At 38.8% G+C, this 22,998-nt stretch overlaps 1 protein-coding gene across 5 annotated transcripts in view; it reads left to right on the plus strand.

Annotated features, from left to right (window-relative positions):
• Positions 1–22,998, plus strand: part of ERBIN (erbb2 interacting protein) — a 169,693-nt gene that overhangs the window by 37,469 nt on the left and 109,226 nt on the right. For 4 of the 5 annotated variants that reach the window (XM_049864695.1, XM_049864714.1, XM_049864723.1 and 1 more), the window contains exon 2: positions 16,275–16,322. The exons of the other annotated variant lie outside the window; for it this stretch is intronic. The gene's annotated coding sequence lies outside the window, so the exon portion shown is untranslated. The remainder of the gene's footprint in view (positions 1–16,274; positions 16,323–22,998) is intronic. 5 annotated transcript variants of the gene reach the window in all.

Raw genomic sequence — 22,998 nt, forward strand, 5'->3', positions numbered from 1 at the left:
TAGGTATTAATAAATGAAGATGTTTCCTATTTGTTTTTAGACTGAATAGCGAAGAATTAGGTACCTTAAATTTTTTTGTCCTATTTTAACAATTCTCATCCAAACACAGTTTTCTTCAAACAGATGGCTTATCCTGAGATTAGGAAGGTAAACAAGTAGTACTTGAACTTGATAAAATCGCTATGAGTCAGAATCGACTTGACGGCACTTGGTTTGGTTTTTTTTGGTAATAGTCTCCGTGCAACTATTCACATTTAATTAAAGGATGAAAACCTGGTATTGTTTATCTTTCAGTCAACAGTTTGGTTTAATTAGTAACACTAATTAAGGATGACTTTAAAATTTCAAACTATGTTTCAAACTTGAATGGTCTCCTTGGCTGGTCTGAAAGTTCTGATTTGTGATTCTTACATTTATTGTTCATAGGAAACTAGTTTTTCCAGTTGTGTAACCTACTTAGTAAATTTAAATGTTTCCAGGCTATGTGTCCTTGAGAGTACTTTAGAAAAAAAACCAAAAACCACAACTGTCTTATTTTAATAATCAGGTCAAAGCCCATTATTCACAGAACTCCTATCATGTGAACGATTACTTTTTAAAAGCTAAATTTTTGATAGAATTAATGAAGACAACTATTTTAAAATAGCTTTTATTGCATAACAATAATTCTATTGACCTTTCCAGAGTATTATAAAATAGTTTCTGTGTGTATTGATTATTATTATTTGAAAACTACTAATTGAGTAGTATTAAAGTATACAACTTGGGGGTGGAAAAAGTGGAAAAAAGATCCACTGGCAGGTTCACAGGTGAACCTAAAAGTTTATCACTCTCAATCAACTATTTCTAAAATTTATTTTCCAAAAAAACTACATGAACTTTTCATGGAAAATAAGAATGTATTAAATTACAAAGATATTGCTTCTTGTGACTAAATTTTATAAGTTGTATTTGGTAGTAGGATTTTAATGCAGACAAATTTGATTCATTTTTAGGTGATTTACATTTTTGGTGTGAGTACTTCATTTCAATAGGAAAGTCATGTTCAGGGGAACTCTGATATTAGGCTGATTTCAGTGAAGGGTAATACCACTCTTGTGGTTTGAGGCCTGGAATACAGCTTAGCAATAGTAAATCTGTTATGTTTGCTTTAAAGCAGTTACTTAGTAATTAGGTCTTGTTTTGTTGTTCGGTGCCCTTGAGTTGATTCCAACTCATAGTGACACCATATCACAGAGCAGAACGACCTCATAGGGTTTTATTGGCTATAATTTTTACGGAAGCGGCTGGATGCTAAACTTTTGGTTAGCAGCGGAGATCTTAAGTGTCGGCCACCAGGGCTCCTTTGTTACATTAATTCTAGAAATTTATTAAACATCTACTTTGTGCCAGTAATAGAGGATACAGATGTGGAAAGGGATAGTAATGGGATCACCTTCAGAGCCTTTGCAACATGCACATGTGCCTGGGCCACACTCCAGACCTTTTGAGGCCAAATCCTAGGGGTTGGAGTCTTGTTTACAGGTTAAAGTCCGCATTACTTAGCACGGCGTCGAAACCTCTTACATTCTGCCCCCCTTGCTGATTCATCCAACCTCATACCTATATACTTGAAAATCTGTCCCCACTCCTTTAATTTCATCTGCTAGCAGTGCACAGAGCTATTCTGTACTTTGGTTCATGTGCTGTTTTGTCCTTTTGAACTGGTTTTTCTTACCACCAGACCTTTTGGCCTTCTTTGCTCCAAATTTCTAACTTTGTATTATTCCTGTTGTGGGATCTATTATGCATCACTGTTTGCTATTATGCTTCTAGAATTAGAAATTCCTTTAAGGTGGGGTTGTTATATTTTACGTATCATAGTGTCTGCAGTGCTATATGCATAGAACTCAACACCTAGTAGTAAGTCAGTGAATGTTTCTTTGTCATATTTTCCTATTACTGAATTTAGCATCAGAAAGTTAAATGCAGTCACTTAACATTAAACATTAATTTGATTCTATTTGTGATTGATTCTCTTTTGTGATTTTTTTTCTTACATGTTTGGGTTTGGCCTTCTTGTGCCCGTGGGGTTTAGTAGCTTTGGCAATAGCTCTAGACTAGTTGAGGTGTAATGAAAAAGGCAGAATCAGATGTCTAGAAGTGACTGACAATTACAAATATTGATTTGTGCCACTGGCATTTTTGGAGTTGAGGTCTGTGTTGCATCCAGCCTTCAGGTTCAAGTCTCTTAATTTTGGAACACAAAGTTCCCTTTTTAGAATAGGTATTGAGCCCTCAAGGATGGGTGGGGGGAGTTGGGGACAGTGATTTGCAAAATAATTAGTGGTAATATTTACATTTGATTTTGCATTTATTTGGACATTCAGATTATCAGCTTAGGAACTTTTAGTATACATCAAGTATATTATTAGTAGGACTCCTTGGATGAAAATAAACAACTCAAGAGAGTAAAAATAGGTTAATAAGGATATAGGGGTGTCTTATGGGCACTCAAGGGCTAGAATGCAGTTGGCGTCAGGAAGGAACTAGAACAAATAGCTACAAAGGCATTGGGAGCCCCAGACCATCACTATTTTATGCTTATCTCTTTTCAAAGGAGCTTTCTGTCTTTATGCAATATGGCAGAAGATGGCAGCTCAACAGATTCTGCCTTCTGATGTTACAGTTCAGCTAAATGCAGAGACTAGACTTGCTGACTTTCAGCTCCATTGACAAATTCTGGGAAAGAGAAAATGATTGACTAGCTTGAGTCAGGTGTCCATCTCTTGTTTAATCTGCTATATCCAAGTGTGCAGGTTACCTGGTACTAAAATAGATTTCAGGGCTCCACTCCTTTTGAATGAGGGAACAGCTCTCAGAGCAGGGCTACTGTATATGGTTGTGCAGGTTGCTTACTACATATGCCAAGCCTTATACCTTACCTACAGGGTTATTATTATTATGTTTTAATTGCGTAAAGGTGTTTTATGGATCTGTGGTGGCCTTTCTCAGAGAAAGGAGGGTATCAGATCTAAAGGTGTTTGCTATGCCAGTTTTTCATATCTCTTGTCTATTTTGGTATAGCCAAAATCTCAGTATTGAAATAAAATGGTTTTGCCCATGGGCCATGAAGTTTTATTGCAAAATATTCCCAAATCCATATAAATGTTTTCTCACCAGGAATATTGAAAGCAAAATTATGGGGTCTTTGATATTTTTTGACCTATTAAGTGGTCCTTAAACACTCATTGAGAACTACTGACATTGAGGAAAGGCTATTACACTTGGAGTTTTAATACTTGCCCCTTATCTGTCTCTTGGTCTTTGTTTATATTTCAGTGAGTGTAAAATACCTAATTTAAAGGCATGTCAGAGTTCAGTGGACGTGAAAGAACTTGGCACAAAGCAACTGGCAGTTCTTAGCTCCTCTAACAACAGCAGCAATTGCAGCAACAAGGTTTTCCCCTTTCCTTTTCTACAGAGAAATTGAAAGATTATTTGTTACTTATTTTCAGAAAGGAGAACCCTGATGTTTGATTAGTAAGAAGCTTAAAAATTTTTTATCTCTTTCTCTCTAAGTTTGGGATACTATTTTACTTGCAGAATAAGAGCCTTCAGCTCTAAAGAGTGCTTGGATGGTTTAATAGAATTATGGATATTATGCCTAAAACATTAATCTGAATCCTACTAAAAGTGAAGCTTTTTAAAAAGATTTTCATCAAGTGGTGGTATTTTAAGCTTTACTTATAAGTGTTAAAATGCTTCTGTAACAAGTTGTTGAGAGTGATCTAGTTTTCTTTGGAAAGTTTGTGGTGTTTATAATCATGCCCAGTGTTAAGTTAACCCTGATATAAACACAGTAGCTTTGCAGACAGGCTAGCCTCAGAATGTTTGTGCTGCTTCCTACAATTTTTTTTTCTGTTTTTTTCTTCATGGTTCATACTTCTATAGCTTCCCTTCTCTTGAACTGAGGAAAAAGTAGACTTAAAAAGAAATTCAGTGAATTTGTATTGTAACAGAGGTTGTTTGCAGGAAGCCCGGAATAACTAATGGTGGGGTTTCATGCATTATGGCATTTTCATCCAGGAGTCTTAAATCAGGTCAGCCTCATCAACAGGTTTGGCTCAGCTTCTAGGGCAGTGTACACACTGCATAAAAACCTACTTTATTTGTAGTTCAAACCCAGTGCCGTCGAGTTGATTCCGACTCATAGCAACCCTATAGGCCAGAGTAGAACTGCCCCATAGAGTTTCCAAGGAACGCCTGGTGGATTCGAACTGCCGACCCTTTGGTTAGCAGCCATAGCACTTGACCACTATGCCACCAGGGTTTCCTGCTACGCCACCCTCATTTAAAATACCACTTAAAGAACCAAAGAAGTAGTAAGCATAATGAGGTGGGCAGGTGGAGGAGTTTGTAGTAAAGTAAAAGGTCTTAACCTGTGCAAAGGATTGGACTCAGGTAAATAGGAATTAGATCTTGGATGTTTGGATGTTAAGTACTTATTATAAGTGTTTGAAGGGGGAAGGGTAGTAATAAATAATTTTAAGGAAAAGCTCAGGTGCTCACTCAGTTGGATTAGGAAATCAGTTTGGAATCTATTGTGTTAACACATAATAGCAGTATTAACAGACGTCCTGATTTTTTTTTTTTTTTTTTCGAGATAAAATTTACCTAAAGTGTATAATTTGGTACTTTTTAGTATATTCACAAGGCTGTACAACCATCACCACTATCTGAGTCCAGAACGTTCTCATCAGCCAAAAAGAAACAGTCCACATTCCCCCACCTTCCCCAGTCCCTGGCAACCACTAATCTACTTTATGTCTCTATGAATTTGCCTATTTGGGATATTTCATATAAAGGGAATCACAGGATGTGACCTTCTGTTTTGGCTTATTTCACATAGCATATATAATGTTTCTAAGGTTTATTCATATTATAAGCATGTATCAGTATTTCATCCTTTTTTAATGGCTGAATCATATTCCTTTGTATGTATACATTACACTTTGCTTATCCATTCATCAGTTGATGGACATTTGGGTTGTTCTCACTTTTTGTCTCTAATGAATAGTGCTGCAGCCAACATCCAGGTACATGTTTTTGTGTGAGAGCGTGTGTCTTAGCTTCTTTTTCTTGTACTTTGTTTTGATGTGTAGGATAGTTTGTCTCCTTTGTGGTTACCTTATTATTTATCCCTGTTTTTCTAAATTTAAACTTAACTTTTATTTCTTTGTATGGCCTTGTCTCCCTCTCCATGTGAAAGATCTATAATTATATTTCTTAGTCCCTCTTTATTGTTTTAATGTTGTCGTCTTCTACACAATAACATAGCTGTTTCCCTATTTTGAGTGTTTTTTAATCTTAGTTTATTTTTGTGATTTCCCCTGTCTGGGCTGACCTCGGATTGCCCTGCCCAGTGTTCTAGTCTTGGGTTGATAACCTGATATCATTGATCTTCCAACCAAAGAACTCCCTCTAGTATTTCCTTTAGTTTTGGTTTGGTTCCTATGAATTTCCTAAACCTCCATTTATCTGGAAATGTCCCAATCTCACCTTCATATCTAAGAGACAGCCCCACTGGACATACGATTCTTGGCTGGCAACTCCCCCGTTTCAGTTTTTTATATAAGTCATCCCATTGCCTTCTTGCCTGCACAGTTTCTGCTGAGTAGTCCGAGCTTATTCCTATTGACTCTCCCTTGCAGGCGACTCTTTGCCTATCCCCAGCTGCTCCCGAAATTCTCTCTTTACCCCTGGTTTTGGCAAGTTTGATTACAATATGTCTTGGTGACTTTTCTTTTAAAATCTACCTTATGTGGAGTTCAGTGAGCATCCTGGATAGACATCTTCTCATCTTTCATGATACCAGGGAAGTTTTCTGCCAACAAATCCTCAATAACTCTCTCTGTATTCTCTGTTAACCCCACCCCGATCTGGCGCTGCAGTCACTTGTAGGCCATCTCCCTTGACAGAGTCCCACATGATTCTCAAGTCCCCTTCACCCTTTTTAATTCTCCCATCTGATCTCTCCTCAAATATATTGGTGCCAAGTGCTTTATCTTCAAGTTCAGAAACTCTGCCCTCCACTTGCTCAGTTCTGCTCCTCTGACTCTCCACTGAGCTGTCTACTTCTGTAATTCTGTTGTTAATCCTCTGAACCTCTGATTGCTGTCTTTCTGTGGATTTTTGCAGCCTATCAAATTCTTCACCATATTCCTGAATAACGTTTTTAATTTCATCTGTTGCTTTATCTGTATGTTCCTTGGCCTGTTCTGCATACTGCCTGATTTCCTTCCTGATGTCTCAAAGGACTCTGTACACCCATCCCCTGCACTCTGCCTCTGGTAATTCCAGGAAGGTACCCCCATCTAGAAGGTACCCCGATTCTCCATTTTGAGAGCCCACCAAGGCGATCATGGTCTGCCTGTCCATGTGACCTGACATTGACTGTTGTCTCCAAGCCATCTACAAGTCATTGCATTAGTTCATTCTGTGTTGGCCCACGGTGTCGTAGCTTCTTGCCTTGTTTCATTTTGATATGCCCAAATGGGCTGCCTGAGCAAGCCAGCTTGACCATTTTCGCCCCTGGAGCTCTGATGTCCCCAGATGGCCAGAGCCGTTATTCAGGTATATCAGTCCAGGAGTCCATTCATTTTTCCCACATGAATTCAGCTTAGGTGCCCAGGTAGCTGATCATCAAGTGTGTGTTGCAGGCTCTGTCCCACAGTCCCAGAGGGGCAGGCGTGATTGGTGTAGGCACTGGTATCTGGCTACAGCAGGGGGTCACGCTCTGAACAGGCAGAGGGCTGAGAATTGTCCCCCAAGTGTCTCTGAGGAAAGTGTGTCCCTGCTCCCCAGAGCATACAGGTGGGTGGATTCTGCAGACATACCATGGGCACCCAATGTTCCCAGTTGTAAGGACTGGGAGGTACCAGTTATCCCTGGACCCCTGTCACGGGTGGCTGGGTGACCTGAGGGGAGCCATCAGTCCTTTTGCCCCTGATGTGGGTAGGTGAGGACCCTGTTTAATAGGCAAAGCAATGTCAGACATCAAACACCCACCTCTCCACCACACACCTAAAAACAGTTGTAGTCTACGAACAAGGGCCTATTCTCCGGAAGTAGGCCCACACAGGTCCATGCAGAGGGGAAAGTTACTCAAAGTCCATGGACCATTTAGGCCTGGACAGGAGCCGCTTCTGTCCTGAGCTCCCCCAGTTAGTGGAGCTGGCAAATTATCTTTTCCCCCAGTTGCAAATTTATTCCTTTTCCAAGGCCAGGAGGATGGCTCTAGGCGCTCAACAGGGCCTATTTCAGGCCCAGGGAGATCAGCCACTGAAGCCAGTTTGGGAGCAAGGGGCATGGTAAAGTATATGCAAGTACTTAACTTTTGTTGAGAGCGCTGTTCTCTGGTTCTGGAGGTGTGAGTAGGCTGTGTGGCTGGCTGCTTCTCCCTGAGGAAACTGGCCAAACGCTAGTACCATCCTGCCACAGCTGCTCCCTGGAATGGTGCCTGAGGGCTCTCAGCGATTCAGGTCTGGTAACTCCTCTCCGCTTCTGAACCATCCCTTCCTCCCCTGTCACTCAGTTCGTTTTCGAACCTTGCCTTTGATGTTCAGGGCTCCCAGCTTGCCATAAATATACTTGCTTCGCTTGTTTTTCCAGGTCTTCGTTGCAGGAGGGCTTGCTGGAAGCGTCTCTCTACTCCGCCATCTTGGCCTGCCTCCATGCCTTAGTTTCTTAGCGCTGCTATAACAGGAACACCGCAAGTGGGTGGCTTTCACAAACAGAAATTTATTTTCTTACAGCTTAGGAGGCTAGAAGTCGTAATTCAGGGCACTGGCCCTAGGGGAAGTCTTTGTCTTTCGGTCAGCACTGGGGAAAGGTCCTTGTCTCTTTTTCAGCTTCTGTTCCTCAGTTTCTTGGTGATCTTCATGTGGTCTGCCATCTGTCTTTCCCCATCTGTGTTTACTTGCTTCTGTGCTTAATCTGCTCTTTTTATATCTCAAAAGTGACTCATTTAAGATACACCCTACACTGATATAGCCTCGTTAATTTAACAAAGAAAGCCCTCTTCCCAAATGGAATTGTATCCACAAGTTCAGGTGTTAAGATTCCAACACATATTTTTGGGGGCCGCAGTTCGATCCATAACAATGTGTGTTTAATTCTCTTGGGAATATACCTAGGGGTGGAATTGCTTGGTCCTATGGTAACTATTTAATTTTTTTTGAGAAACCCCCGAGCTGTTTTCTGCAGTGGCTGTACCATTTTACATTCTCATCAGCAATGCATGAGGGGTCCAATTTCTCCACATTCTCACCAATGCTTGTTATTTAACTGGGTGGTTCTTTTTTTTGTAATCACCATCCTAGTGGGTATGAAGTTGTATCTCATGGTTTTGGTTTGCATTTCCCTAGTGATTAATGATGTTAAGCATCTTTTCATGTGCTTATCAGCCATTTGTGTATCTTCTTTGGCAAAATGCCTAGTCAAGCCCTTTGCCCATTTTTAAAATTGGGTTCTCTTGATGTTGAGTTGTAGATATTTATATATTCTGCGTATTAAGCCCTTATCAGTTACATAATTTCCAAATGTTTTCTCCCACGTCGTAAGTTGTCTTTTCATTTTAAGAGAACAAAGTATGCTAATGTGATAAAGTACCCAAAAGCTTTTAATTTTGGTGAAGTCCAATGTATCTAATTTTCCTTTCATTGCTCGTGTTTTTGGTGTCATAGCTGAGAATCCATTACCAAATTCAAGGCTTTGTAAGTTTATCCTTATATTTTCTTCTAAAAGTTTTATACCTTTAGCTCTTATGTTTAGGTTCTTGTTCCATTTTGAGTTAATTTTCATATGTAGTATGAGGCATAGGGGTCCATATTCATTATTCTGCATGTAGAAATCTGGTATAGCATCATTTGTTGAAGAGACTATTCATTTCCTTTTGAATGGACTTGGCATCCTTGTTGAAAATCAGTTCACCATAGATGTATGGATTTATTTCTAGAGTCTCAATTCTATTCCATTGGTCTGTATGTCTATCATTATACCACTACCACATTGTTTTGATGGCTGGAGTTTTTTTGTAGTACATTTGAAATTGAGACGTGTGAGTCCTCCTACTTTGTTTTTCTTTTTCCAGGTTTCTTTGGCTACATGGGGCCTCCTGCAGTTCCATATGAATTTGAGGATGGGCTTTAACATTTTTGCAAAAAAGCTGTTAGAATTTTGGTAGGAATTGCATCGAATCTCTAGATTGCTTTGGGTAGTATGGACATCCTAACATTATAAAGCCTTCCGATCCATGAACATGGGATGTCTTTCCATTTAAGTCTTCTTAATTTTTTTCAGCCGTGTTTTATAGTTCTCAGAGTATAAGTATTTCACCTTGTTAGTTAATTTTTTTTTCTGGATATTGTATTCTTTTAGATCCTATTGTAAATGGAATTTTTTTCTTAATTTCCTGTTTTAGATTGCTGGTGTATAGAAGCGCAACTAATTTTTACGTGTTGATCTTGTACCCTGTTAACTCTGCTGAATCTGTTTATTAGCTCTACTGGCAGTGGGTTTTTTAGTAGCTTTCTTGTGGATTCTTTGGAATTTCTATGTATAGGATCATGTTGTCTACAAGTATAGCTTTATTTCTTTGCACTTTAGATGATCTGGCTGTAACTTTCAGTACAATATTGAATAGTAGTGGTGTAAATAGGCATCCTTGTCTTATTAGAGTGATCTTAAGGGAAAATCTTCTCATCTTTTAACATTGAGTATGATGTTCTCTAAGGAGCCCTGGTGGTGCAGTGGTTAAAGTGCATGGGGCATAACTGAAAGGTCAGCAATTTGAACCCACCAGCTGCCCTGTGGGAGAAAGATGTAGCTGTCTCCTTCTCCAAAGATTTACAACCTTGGAAACCCTGTGGGGCAGTTGTACTTTGTTCTATAGGGTCACTATGAGTTGGAAACGACTTGACGGCAGTGGGTGGGAGTTGTTCACTATGAGTTTTTCGTAAATGCTCTTTATCAAGTCAAAGAATTTCCCTTTAATTTCTAGTTTGTTGAGTTTTTATTATGAAAAGGCATTGGATTTTGTCATATGCCTTTCTACATCAATTTAGATGATCACGTGGTTCTTTCCTTTCATTAATAATGTGGCGTATTAGCATTCATTGGAAACCCTGCTGGCGTAGTGGTTAAGAGCTATGGCTGCTAACCAAAAGGTCAGCAGTTCAAATCTACCAGGCACTCCTTGGAAACTCTATGGCGCAGTTCTACTCTGTCCTGTAGGGTTGCTATGAGTCAGAATTGACTTGGCAGCAATGGGTTTTTGGGTTTTAACATTCATTCATTTTTAATACCCTCTTTTTCCTGGGATGAATCTCGCTTGATCCTGGTGTATAATCCTCTTAATATGTTTTCACATTCAGTTTGTTAGTATATTATTGAGAATTTTTGCATTTATATTTATAAGGGATATTGGTCTCTAGTTTTGTTGTGGTATTTTCTCTGGTTTTGGTATGAAAGTAATGCTAGAATGAGTTAGAAAATGTTCCTTCCTTTTCAGTTTCTTGGGGAAAAGTTTAAAAAGTGTTGGTGTCCATTCTTCTTTAAATGTTCTTTAAAAGTTTGGTATAATTTCCCAGGCAAGTCACTTGGCTCAGGACTTTGATTACTGATTCAGTCTTTATACTTGTAACGGGTCTGTTGAGATCTTTTGTTTCCTCTTGAGTCAATGTAGGAAGTTTATGTGTTTCTAGGAATTTGTCCATTTCATCTAAATTATCTAGTTTGTTGGCATACAGTTGTTCATAGTATTCTCTTACGATTCTTTTTATTTCTTTAGGGTTGGTTGTAATGTTCTCACTTTCATGTGATTTTGAATATTTGGATTTCCTGTCTCTCTTTCTCAGGCTAGAGATTTTTTTTTTTTAAGTAAGTTGTAGTTTTGTTGGTTCCCTATTTTTCTTGTGCCTGTTTCATTTATCTGCTCTGATATTTGTTATTTCCTTCCTTCTGGTAGCTTTGGGCTTGGTTTGCTCTTTTTCTTCTAGTTACTGAAGGTATAAAATTAGGTTATTGATTTGAGATCTCTCTTTTTTTTTAAAGTAGGCAGTTACCACTATAAATATCCTTTCTGAACACTACCTTTGCTGTGTCCCTTAAGTTTTTGTATGTTGTGTTTTCATTTTTTTTAATTGTATTTTAGATGAAGGTTTACAGAACAAATTAGTTTCTCATTGAACAGTACACATATTGTTTTATGACATTGGTTAACACCCCTACGATATGTCAACACTGTCCCTTCTCAACCTTGGGTTCCCTATTACCAGCTTTCCTGTCCCTTCCAGTCTTTCTAGGCCTTGGCCCTGGGCTGCTGTGCCCCTTTAAAAGTCTCATTTTGCTTTATGGGCTTGTCCTATCTTTAGCTGAAGGGTGAACCTCAAGAGTGATTTCATTACTGAGCGGAAGGGGTATCTGGGGGCCGTATTTTTTGTTGTTGTCGAAAGTATACACAACAGAACATACACCAATTTACCAGTTTCCGAATGTACAATTCAGTGACACTGATTACGTTCTTCGAGTTGTGCAACCATTTTCACCCTCCTTTTCCAAGTTCTTCATCCCCCTTTAACATAAACTCACTGCCTACCCAAAACCAAACCTGTTGCTGTGTAGTTGATTCTAACTCATAACAACCTTATGGGACAGAGAACTGCCCCGTAGAGTTTCCAAGGAGCTGCCGGTAGATTCGAACTGTCGACATTTTGGTTAGCAGCCAAGCTTCTTAGCCACTATGCCATCAGGGCTCTTCACTGCCTGTATTAGAAAGGAAAAATAACTTTTCTATCTAATGTTTCAAGTTGCTGCTGTCAGTTTGATCCCATATAGATAGATTTTAAAAGAACACAGTGCTCAAGGCAGACATTCTTTACTAATTAAGCCAAACTATTGTTTGGTTTTAAGAAGACTTCAGGGGTGTGCTTTAATTTTTATTCAACTCTTTATTTTCTGAATTCTCTGTTGATTTCTTCCTTGGCCCATAGGTTGTTTAATAGTGTGTTGTTTAATTTTCACATGTGTGTATTTTCCAATTTTCCTTCTGTTATTAATTTTTAGTTTTATTTCATTGTAATTGGAGAAAATGCTTTGTATGATTCATTCTTTTAAAATTTACCAAGAGTTGCTTTGTGACTTAACATATAATCTGTTCTGGAGAATCATCTATGTGCACTACAGAAGAATGTATATTGAGCTATTGTTGGTGGAGTGTTCTGTATGTATCTGTCCGGTATAGTTGGTTTATAGTTTTGTTCAAATCTTCTGTTTCTTTATTGATCTTCTTTCTAGATGTTCTTTTATTAAAAGTGGTGTGTTGAATTCTTCACCTGTTATTATAGAATTGTCTGTTTCTTCCTTCAATTTTGTCAGTGTTTGCTTTATGTGTTTTGAGGCTCTAATCTTAAGTATGTATATATTTGTAGTGGTTATATCTTCTGGATGAATTGATCCTTTTTTTGCATGGAATATTTTTTCCATTGATTTGCTATCACCCTGTTTGTGTCCTTGGGCCTAAGATGTGGCTCTTGTAGACGACGTATAGTTATATTTTTTAAAGTTTTTATTCCACTCTCTGCCTTTCAATTGGAGAATTTAGCCATTTATATTCATGGTAATCACTAATAAGGACTGACTTTTGTCATTCTGTTATTTCTGTGTCTTACACCTGTTTTTATTCTTCATTTCCTTCAATACTACCAACATTTGCATTTTGTTATTTTTTTGTAGTGAACTGTTGTGATTTTCTTATCCTTTCATTTTGTGTATATTTTAAGGATATTTTCTTTGCAGTCCGCATGAGGATTACATTTAACATCTTATAACAGCAGGGTTTAAATTGATACCAGCTTAACTTCAGTAACATGTATCAACTTGTTTCTTATACCATTCCCTCCTCCTCCATTTATGTTGTTTTTATCGCTTATTACATCTTCATAAATTATGTGCCCTGTAACCTGAATTTATACTTACGTTGTATGCATTTGTCATCATAAAGCACAGAGGACATAACAACTAGAATTACCAACCAAAAACACCTTAAAACTGACCCCTTACATTTGCCCATGAAATTACCTCAAGGGAGATCTTTTTTTTCCCCCCTACGCACAGCTTTGAGTTAACTGTCTAGTGTCCTTTTTTTACCATTTGAAGGACCACCTTTAGCGTTTCTTGTAGGGCAGGTCTAGTGATAATAAACTCCTTGAGCTTTTACTTATCTGGGAATGTCTTAATTTTGCCCTCATTCTGAAAGTAAACTTTTGCTGGATAGCATTTTCTTGGTTGGCAGTTTTTTTCTATCAGGACTTTAAATATGTTATTCTACTGCCTTCTATCCTACAAGGTTCCTGGGGGTGAAATTTACACTTAAACTTAATGGGGATGCTTTGCATGTGACAGTTGGCTTAGTTCTTGCTGCTTTCAGGATTCTCTAACTTCAGGTCTTGAGAGCTTGAGTATAAAGTGTCTTGGTGTGAATTTCTGAGTTTATTTATCCTCCTTGGAGCTTGTTGGGGTTCTTGTATTTCTAGACTCATGTCCTTAATCAGATTTGTAAACTTTTCTGCCATTATTTATTCAAATATTCATCTGTCCATTTCTTGCGTCTCCTGGGATTCCCATGATTTTTACGTTAGTTCTCTTGATGGTGTCCCACATTTTCGTTAGTGTGTGATCAGCCTTGTTGATCTACAGACTCCATAATTTTGATTGCCTTTTATCCTATAGTTCACTGATTCTTTTTTTCTGGCAGATTAACTCTGCTGCTAAGTCCTTCTAATAAGATTTCTATTTAGGTTTTTGTATCTTTCAGTTCCAGGTTTCTTTGAAGTGTCTTTTTTTTTTTTTTACCGTTATGCAAATAATGTGTGCCTTCTGTATTTGTTTGCCAACAGTGCTCTCCTCCTATGAGGCATCTTCACAGATACCACCATGCCAATCCTTTTCCACACGTTGCTGTAAAAAAAAAAAAAAAAATTAGCATAGCACAGTTATGAAAATACCTTGTGGGGGGAGGGCATGACCATTAAACAGACACAGAAAAGCACGTGTTATTTGAGTATAAATGTGGTATACTCTCATTTTGTTCATGCATTGTGTTCCTGATTTCCTTTGGTACTTTGTCTGCATTTTCTTTAAGTTCTTTGAGCTAGCTTAATGTTGTTGTGTTATATTCTTTCAGTCTGCTCATTATCCAAGTTTCCACAGAGACAGTTTCTCTTTTTCATGTTGTTCCTTTTGAACTGGCCATCATTTCCACTTTCTTTATGTGCCTTGTGATTTTTTTGTTGAAGTTTACGCTGTTACAAGGTGTTAGCTTCGTCTATCCTCTGTATGCACAAATTTTTGCAAAAAAAAAAAAAAAAAACTCTTAGGCAGGTGGAGTCTTCAGACTTGGCTCAGCACTCCCACCCCACATCTGGGAGATTTCTGATTCAGGCCAGATTGAGCTTTCAGCTCTTCAGTGGCTCCCAGATGGATCCGAAAATGCACATTGACCAGTGTCCTCTCAGGAAGGCAATAACTTAAATTTCTTACAGCACCCTCCTTCCTCTCAGAAAACTCCAATTCAGGCCAGACTGAGGTCCCAGTTTTTCAAGCTGTACCCAGAATGGTCAGAACATAAACCTTGAACAGTCTTCCAGGAAAATATGTCCTATTTCCTCGGGAGTCAGAGATTGAGGCCCTTCTTAATGCACCGGAGAGCCTTGGGTTGGCTAAGAATGTCGCTGTGGATCTGCTGCAGGTGTCTGTCTGCTATACTAGGAGCAAGAGGGGGAAGGGCAGTGGAAGAAGAGATTTTCCTACTGTTTGAAATTTATCCTGTACTTTTTTTCAGTTTGCAGTTGGTTGATACTTCTCCTTATCTACTTGTTCAGGGTTCTTACAGGGTTGAGTATGGTTTCTAGTTGCTTTTCTTGCTTTTTCTTGTAGGGAGGGCCAGGATCTTAGACCTGCTTACGTTGCCATCATCCCAGTATCCTCAATGTCTTGTTTTTTGGAATGGACTATAATTTCTAGTTTCCTTGCATACCTTGTGATTTTTTGTTGCAGACTGGACATTATAGTATTATAATGTGTTATCTCCAAGCATGTGCGCATGTGACTTTTTCAGTTCTCCTATTTATATGATACTTTCAAAAGCACTATTTTCTGCCAGATGCTCTCAGGTGGTCATAGCATCAGTCTTTGGTCATTACTCCTTCCCCCACCTGGTGTGAGCTCCGGTTCAGACCAGGCCAAGGCAGCCTCCAGACAGATCAGAACAGACACAGTGAACGGTTTCAGCAAAGTCTGCCCAATCCACTCCAGATCCAGAGATTGGAGCCCCCTCTTTTGAGAGCAGTGGAACACCTCTGCTGTAGCTGCCTGGCTCCTGTGCCAGAGGTGGGAACAGTAGAAGAGGAAGTTTTTCTTAATTTTAAAAGTGGTCTTTCTCTCTTGTTTCAGTGTATGGTTAGTTTCTGTGCTCCTCCACCTGCTTTTCAGAATTCTTACAGTATTGAGATTACAGATTTCTAGTTACTTTTCTTGGTGATCATGTGGGAGGGTTGGGATCTTATACTGCTCATGGCTGCCATCTTTCCAGGATTCCATTCATTGGCTTTCAGTTCTCTTGTTTGTTGTCTTGTGATCACAGGATGGCTGTTGCAGCACTAGACATTGTGTACAGATTTAAGGCTAAAAGATGGGAGAGTCATGGTGTCAGATAAACGTGTACCATTTATCAGGAAAGCAAATGTTTTCCCAGAACAAACTCCCTTTTCACCCCCAGAGCAGACTTCTGAGTACGTGTCATTGATCTTAAATATGTCCCTTTGCCACACATCCCATTACCTGGAAAGCAAGTTTCTGCCACGTGACAAAATCATCTACTAACTTTATATTATATAATTGGTGCTTAGGGTTTTATTTGCATGGAAGAATTATTATTCTCCACCTGAGAGTTCAAATAAATGGAACTTTACTGCTGGATAAAAAGGTATTTGTTATTTGATACAGATGAAGGCTCTCAATATGAAGAATTGGTTAAGAAATTAGCCATTTATTATTTGTGTGTGTGTGTGTGTGTGTTTTAAAGAAGCTGTATTTTGTTTTTGCTTATTTGGTCATAGTATTTTCAGTTTACATTGGTGATATTTAAAAAATTTGAAATTTGCTTTTGAGGTGAATTAGAAATGAGAAGAAAGATCCATTTTTTATTCTTTTGTTTCTCCTTTTGCTTTCCATAGAATGTTGGCTCAATTAAGAAACATCAGGGAGATAAATTCAACCCAGTGGTAAGTATCTTTAATATTTTTTGTTAGAAAGCGTTTGGTTTATTATCTCAACTTTTTTCTTGGTTGGCTCTTTTTCCTCTATTATGATTACAGTATTCTAACATCTACAGTGTTAAAATCTGATTTATAAGTGCCCTTCCTTATCACAACATTTAGAATTTCAGTCAGCTGCCCTAACCTTGATCAGTGCCTGTTCACCCCAGGCTAGGCTTTCTCCTTTTTGATTTGTTTCCTTGTCTTATTGTGTAAAGAAGGATTATTTTGGGTGTTTTTAGGCATTTCTCATTGATATGGTACTTTTCTCCTCTGTCCTCAAGGATTAAGGCTCCTCTCCTTTTTTATTGATACGCCCTGGTAGTACAGTGATTAAGTGCTTGGCTGCTAACTGTAAGGTTAGCAGTTTGAATCCACCCAGTAGCTCCACAGGAGAAAAGACCTGGTGATCTGCTCCTGTAAAGATTACAGTCTAGGAAACCCTTTGGGGCAGTTCTACTCTGTCAGGGTCTCTATGAGTCAGGATTGACTTGATGGCACACAACAACACCTTTCTTATCTATCGGTAATTGTAGTCTATACTACTTCCATCTGTAGGCTTGTACGCAATTGAGTCCATTGTTTATTGACTCCAGGCCCAGTAAATTTAGTCTGATAACCTGAATTGTCTTTACAGCCTCTGTCCATAGGAAGTTTTCCTTTGAGAAGTAGACTTTATGCAGCTTCCTAGAGCTAAGCATCTAATTTCTCTTTTCTGAATTCATTGTCCTTTTTGAGGAGTTCTTCATGTTCCTTCTGTGTACCCGCAACATGATCTAATTACTATTAATACTACCTTAAAATCTCGGGAGTTGTATAACCTTCATTAGCAATTATTTTGCCTCATAAATTGTCTTATGCCTCAAGTGGCCTACATATATAATCATGTTTAAAATAAATATGCTCTTTTTTTAAATTGTCTGTATTTTTATTCTAATAACATTCATGTCCTTTATTCTTAGCTGTGCTTTATATGCCCCAGTCCAGTATGGTTTCTGGGAAATGGATTTTTAGGCCATACCTTCCAAGCTCTTGGATACTATCATACTACATAAATACAACTGTGAAGTATTTATAATATGAAGTACCAGAATAATAGTTTTGAGACATTATACCATTCCCATAGAACATTCTGCTGCAGTGGAAATGTTCTGTATCTTCACTATTTAATACAGTAGTTGCTAGCCACATGTGGCTGTTGAGCACTTAAAATATGGTAAAAAAGTGAATTTTTTGTTTTACTTCATTTATAAGTTTAAATAGTCACATGTAGCTATAGTTGTTTCACATTGTTCTTAAGTGTCCCCCTAACTTATTATCTGTTGTATTCTTAAAATCTCTAGAACAAGACATTTTGTGTTCATGCTTGGAATTTTTTAATCCCTCATAAACTCTCAAGTATAAGCTAAATTCCCCTTTAGCAGTTAAATTCGTCTTACTTACTAGATGAATAAAACGGTTTATTTTTATTGGTAACACATGCCTGCACGTAAACATAGATTGTTACTAAAAAAAAAAAAGCATTCTGTAAATGCTCCTGAGTATTTGTTGACAAAGATTTTTTTTTTAAATTGTGCTTTAAGTGAAAGTTTACAATTCAAGTCAGTTTCTCATACAAAACCTTATACACACATTGTATGACACCCTAGTTGCCTTCCCTATAATGTGACAGCACACTCCGTCTCTCTACCCTGTATTTCCCATGACCATTCAGCCAGCTCCTGTCACCCCTCTGCTTTTTCATCTCGCCTCTAGACAGGAGCTACCCATAGTCTAATGTGTCTACATGAGCTAAGAAGCACTCCTCAACAGCATCATTTTATGTCTTATAGTTCAGTCTAATCTTGGTCTCAAGAGTTGGCTTAGGGAATGGTTTAGTTTTGGGCTAACAGAGTCCGGGGACCATGATCTCTGGGGTCCTCTCCAGTCTCAGTCAGACCATTAAGTCTGGTCTTTTTATTTGAATTTGAGTTCTGCATCCCACTTTTCTCCTGCTCCTTCAGGGATTCTCTTTTGTGTTCCCTGTCAAGGCAGTCATTGGTGGTAGCCGGGTACCATCTAGTACTTCTAGTCTCTGGCTTATGTGGCCCTTTCTGTCTCCTGGACTCATATTTTCCCTGTGTCTTTGGTGTTCTTCATTCTCCGTTGCCCCAGGTGGGTTGAGACCAATTGATGCATCTTAGATGGCAGCTTGCTAGCTTTTAAGATCCCAGATGCCACTCACCAAATGCACTTAATACACTTTGTTTTGCCAGTTGTCCTAGATGTCCCCTGAAACCATGGTCCCCAGACCCCTGACTCTGCTACTCTCTCAATGTGTTTGGTTGTATTCAGGAAACTTCTTAGCTTCTGTATTAGTCCAGTTGTGCTGACTTCCCCTGTATTGTATGTTGTTCTTCCCTTCACCTAAAATAATTCCTGTCTACTATCTAATTAGTAAATACCCCTTTCCCTCCCTCCGCACCCTTGTAACTATCAAAGAATGTTTTCTTCTGTGTTTAAACCTTTTCTTGAGTTCTTATGATAGTGGTCTTATACAATATTTGTCCTTTCGCAATTGACTAATTTCACTTAGCATAATGCCTTCGAGATTCATCCATGTTATGTTTTCATGGATTCATCGTTGTTCTTTATCATTGCATAGTATTCCATTTCGTGAATATACCATAATTTGTTTATCCGTTCATCCATTGATGGGCACCTTGGTTGTTTCCATCTTTTTGCTATTGTAAAAAGTGCTGCAGTGAACATGGGTGTGCATTTATCTATTCGTGTGAGGACTTTTATTTCTCTAGGATATATTCCAAGGAGTGAGATTGCTGGATTTTAAGGTAGTTCTATTTTTAGTTTTTTTAAGGAAGCGCCAAATTGGTTCCCAAAGTGGTTGTACCATTTGACATTCCCACCAGCAGTGTGTTAGTGTTCCAGTCTCTCTACAACCTCTCCAACATTTATTATTTTGTGTTTTTTTGGATTAATGCCAGCCTTGTTGGAGTGAGATGGAATCTCATTGTAGTTTTGATTTGCATTTCTCTAATGGCTAATGATCATGAGCATTTCCTCATGTATCTGTTTGCCTCCTGAATGTCTTCTTTGGTGAAGTACCTATTCATATCCTTTGATGACAAAGATTTTTAATAAAAATACTTAATGTTTGAAATTCTAATTTCTTTCTGAAACTCTAGAAGAAAAATAATAGTAAAGATCTATTAATATTTGAGTCTTCTTGAGACCTGAGTTCAAGTCTATGTCATTGTATATTGAGAAGCAGTATAGTGCAGTACATAAGAAAGACTCAGTTTATTTATGGAAAAATGGGGTAATAGTACATGCCTTATAAAGTCATAGTGAAAATGAAATGACAGTGTGCATATAGTTTACCTAAGGATCTTAGCACAGTTCCTTGCACATCACCAAAACCCATTGCCATTGAGTCGATTTCAACTCATAGCGACCCGGAAGACAGAGTAGAACTGTCCCAAAGGGCTTCTGAGGCTGTAATCTTTACAGAAGTAGCCTGCCATATCTTTCTCCCATGGAGTGGCCGGTGGGTTCGAACTGCCAGCCTTTCAGCTAGCAGCCAAGTGCTTAACCAGTGTGCAACCAGGGCTATTTGCCTTGCACATAGTGATAACCTTAAAAGATTGGTTAAGAAAGTCAGGTTTTTAAGACGATTGCAAGGGATATACTTACCCTTTGCTTTAAAAGAGTTGTCAAACACTTTAAGAATGTTGTATAATTTGAATTAGAAAAGTTAGCCAGGTTGGAGCCTGAGGTAAAAGGAAATATCAATACTGATCCTGTCTTTATTTAAAAATTGGACTTTTTTTTTTTTCCTGAATGGGTTATTTTGCAGTAGTACTGATATTTTAGGAAAGATTGTGTTAAAGTATTATTTCTTTCCTTTAGTGAGTGTTTTGGTGCCCCTGGTGCTAGCCTCTCGAGTGTAAAGCTGGTCCTGGCTCTGGTTAGAAGTAATCTAATAGAATCGTCTGCCTAGGGGAAGTAGTTATCATTATACACTCAAAGAATTGATTACATTATCAATAATTCTTACCTGTTGAAGTAGGCCTTTCTCCCCTAATATAGCCATCAGCTCCTTGGAGTTGCCTATATACATACTTTGTATGCTTAATTGTTGTTGTTGTTAGCTGCTGTCAAGTTGGTGTTTGACTCATGGCAACCCCATGACTTACAAAATAGAAATGCTCCATAGGGTTTTCGTGGCTGTAATCTCTATGGAAGCAGATCACTAGGCCTTCCTTCTGCAGAGCCACTGTGAGGGTTCGAACCACCAACCTTTATTTTGCTTAGCAGCTGATTGCAAACTGCCTGCACCGCCCTGGTTCTTTTAATAAAATTGTTACTTGAGAATTTTCACTAATTCAGAATTGGCCTCTTATGAGCCAAGATAGTTTGGAATAATGAGGTCTTTATTTAATCAGTTTTTTGTCCACTGTGTATACTTTAAACAAATCTAAGGCCCATAAGCCCTTTGGAAAAATTATAAGGCCAATATTTAAGTGAAACACAGTATACATGAGAGTGAAGTAGATTGGAATTTTTAAAATTTTTATTGTGTTTCAGGTTAAAGTTTACACAGCAAATTAGTTTCTCATTAAACAATACACATTTTGTTTTGTGACATTGGTTGCCAACGCTGCAATGTGTCAACACTCTCCCCTTCTTGAACTTGGGGTTGTCATTTCCGTTTGTTCAGTTTTCTAGTCCCCTCCTGCCTTCTGGTCCTTGCCCCTGGGCTGGTGTGCCCATTTAGTCTCTGTTACTGTTTTATTAAAAAAAAACCAAACCCAGTGCCGTAGATTCCGACTCATAGCAACCCTATAGGACAGATCAGAACTGCCCCATAGAGTTTCCAAGGAGTGCCTGGTGGATTCGAACTGCCGACCCTTTGGATAGCAGCTGTGGCACTTAACCACTACGCCACCAGGGTTTCCTACTGCTTTATAGGCCTGTCTAATCTTTGGCTGAAGTGTGAATCTCAGGAGTGACTTCAGTACAGAATGGAAAGGATGCCTGGGGGCTGTACTCTTGGGGTTTCTCCAGTCTGTGTCAGAGCAGTAAGTCTGGTCTTTTTTTGTGTGTGAGTTTGAATTTTGTTCTACATTTTTTCCAGCTGTGTCTAGGACCCTCTGTTATGATCTCTGTCACGGCAGTCGGCGGTGGTAGCCAGGCAGTATCTAGTTGTGCTGACCTCAGTCTGGTAGAGACTGTGGTAGTTGTGGTCCAGCAGTCCATGGGGCTAATCTTTTCCCTTGTGTTTTTGGTTTCTTCAATCTCCCTTGCTCCAAATGGCGTGGGATCAGTAGACATATGTTAGATGACCGCTCACAAGCTTTTAAGACCCCAGATGCTACTCCTCAAAGCAGGATGTAGAACATTTTCTTAATAAACTATGTCATGCCAACTGAGCTAGGTGTCCCCAGCCCTCAACCCAGAGACTGGAATTTTATGTGGGAGAGTCATAGGAATGCTAAAGGATAATTGGATCCCTGATAACTGATTAGGAAGATCTGAAAATATCTTTGTGTTTCAAATTCCTAATCAGAAATGCACATCATCAAGTTCTTAAGAAACAAAGTACTCATTTTTTTTCCCTTTTAATTTTATTTTACTTAGGTGAAAGTTTACAGCCCAAGTTAGTTTCTCATTCAAAAATTTATACACATACTGTTTGTGACATTGGTCGCAGTCCCCACAATATGACGGCAGTCTCCTGCTTTCCACTCCAGGTTCCCTGTTTCCATTTGCCTACTATTCCTGTCCCTTCCTGCCTTCTCCTCTTGCTTTTGGGTGGGAGTTGGCCATTTGGTGTCATACATTTGATTGAAGAGAAGCACGTTTCTCACGTATGTTACTCTTTGTTTTATAGGACTGTCTTATCTTTGTCTGGAAAGTGGGCTTTGGAGAGTGGTTTCATTTCTGAGTTAACTGTGTCCAGGGACCATAGTCTCAGGGATTCACCTAGTCTCTGTGAGACCAGTAAATCTGGTCTCTTTTTGTGAATTTGAGTTTTGTTCTACATTCTTCTCCTGCTCTGTCCTGGACCCTTTATTGTGATCCCAGTCAGAGGGTTCGGTGGTGGTAGCAGGTCACCATCTAGTTCTTCTGGGCTCAGGCTGGTGGAGGCTATAGTTCATGTGGTCCATTAGTCCTTGGGACTAATATTTTCCTTGTGTCTTTGATTTTCTTCATTTTCCTTTGCTCCAGATGTGATGGGACTAATAGATGTGTCTTAGATGGCCTTTTACAAGCTTTTAAGACCCCAGATGCTACTCACTAAAGTAGGGTGTAGAACATTTTCTTTATGAACTATGTTATGCCAATTGACTTATATGTCCCCCCAAGACCTATGGTTCCCAGCCCTCAGCTCCAGTAACTTGGTCCCCCTGAATGTATCTAGGAAACTTTTATGACTTTGCGTTGATTAAGTTGTGCTGACTTCCCCTGTATTGTATATTGTCCTTCCCTACACCAGTGTTGACACTTGTCTACTGTTTGTTAGCGATTTCCCCTCCACTTCTCTTCCCACCCTTGTAACCGTCAAAGAATGTTTTTTTGTGTGTGTGAACCTTTTCTTGAGTTTTTATCATAGTGCTGTCATGCAATATTTGTCCTTCCG

Source organism: Elephas maximus, chromosome 2 (genome assembly GCF_024166365.1).
Source record: "Elephas maximus indicus isolate mEleMax1 chromosome 2, mEleMax1 primary haplotype, whole genome shotgun sequence".
NCBI lineage: Eukaryota > Metazoa > Chordata > Mammalia > Proboscidea > Elephantidae > Elephas > Elephas maximus.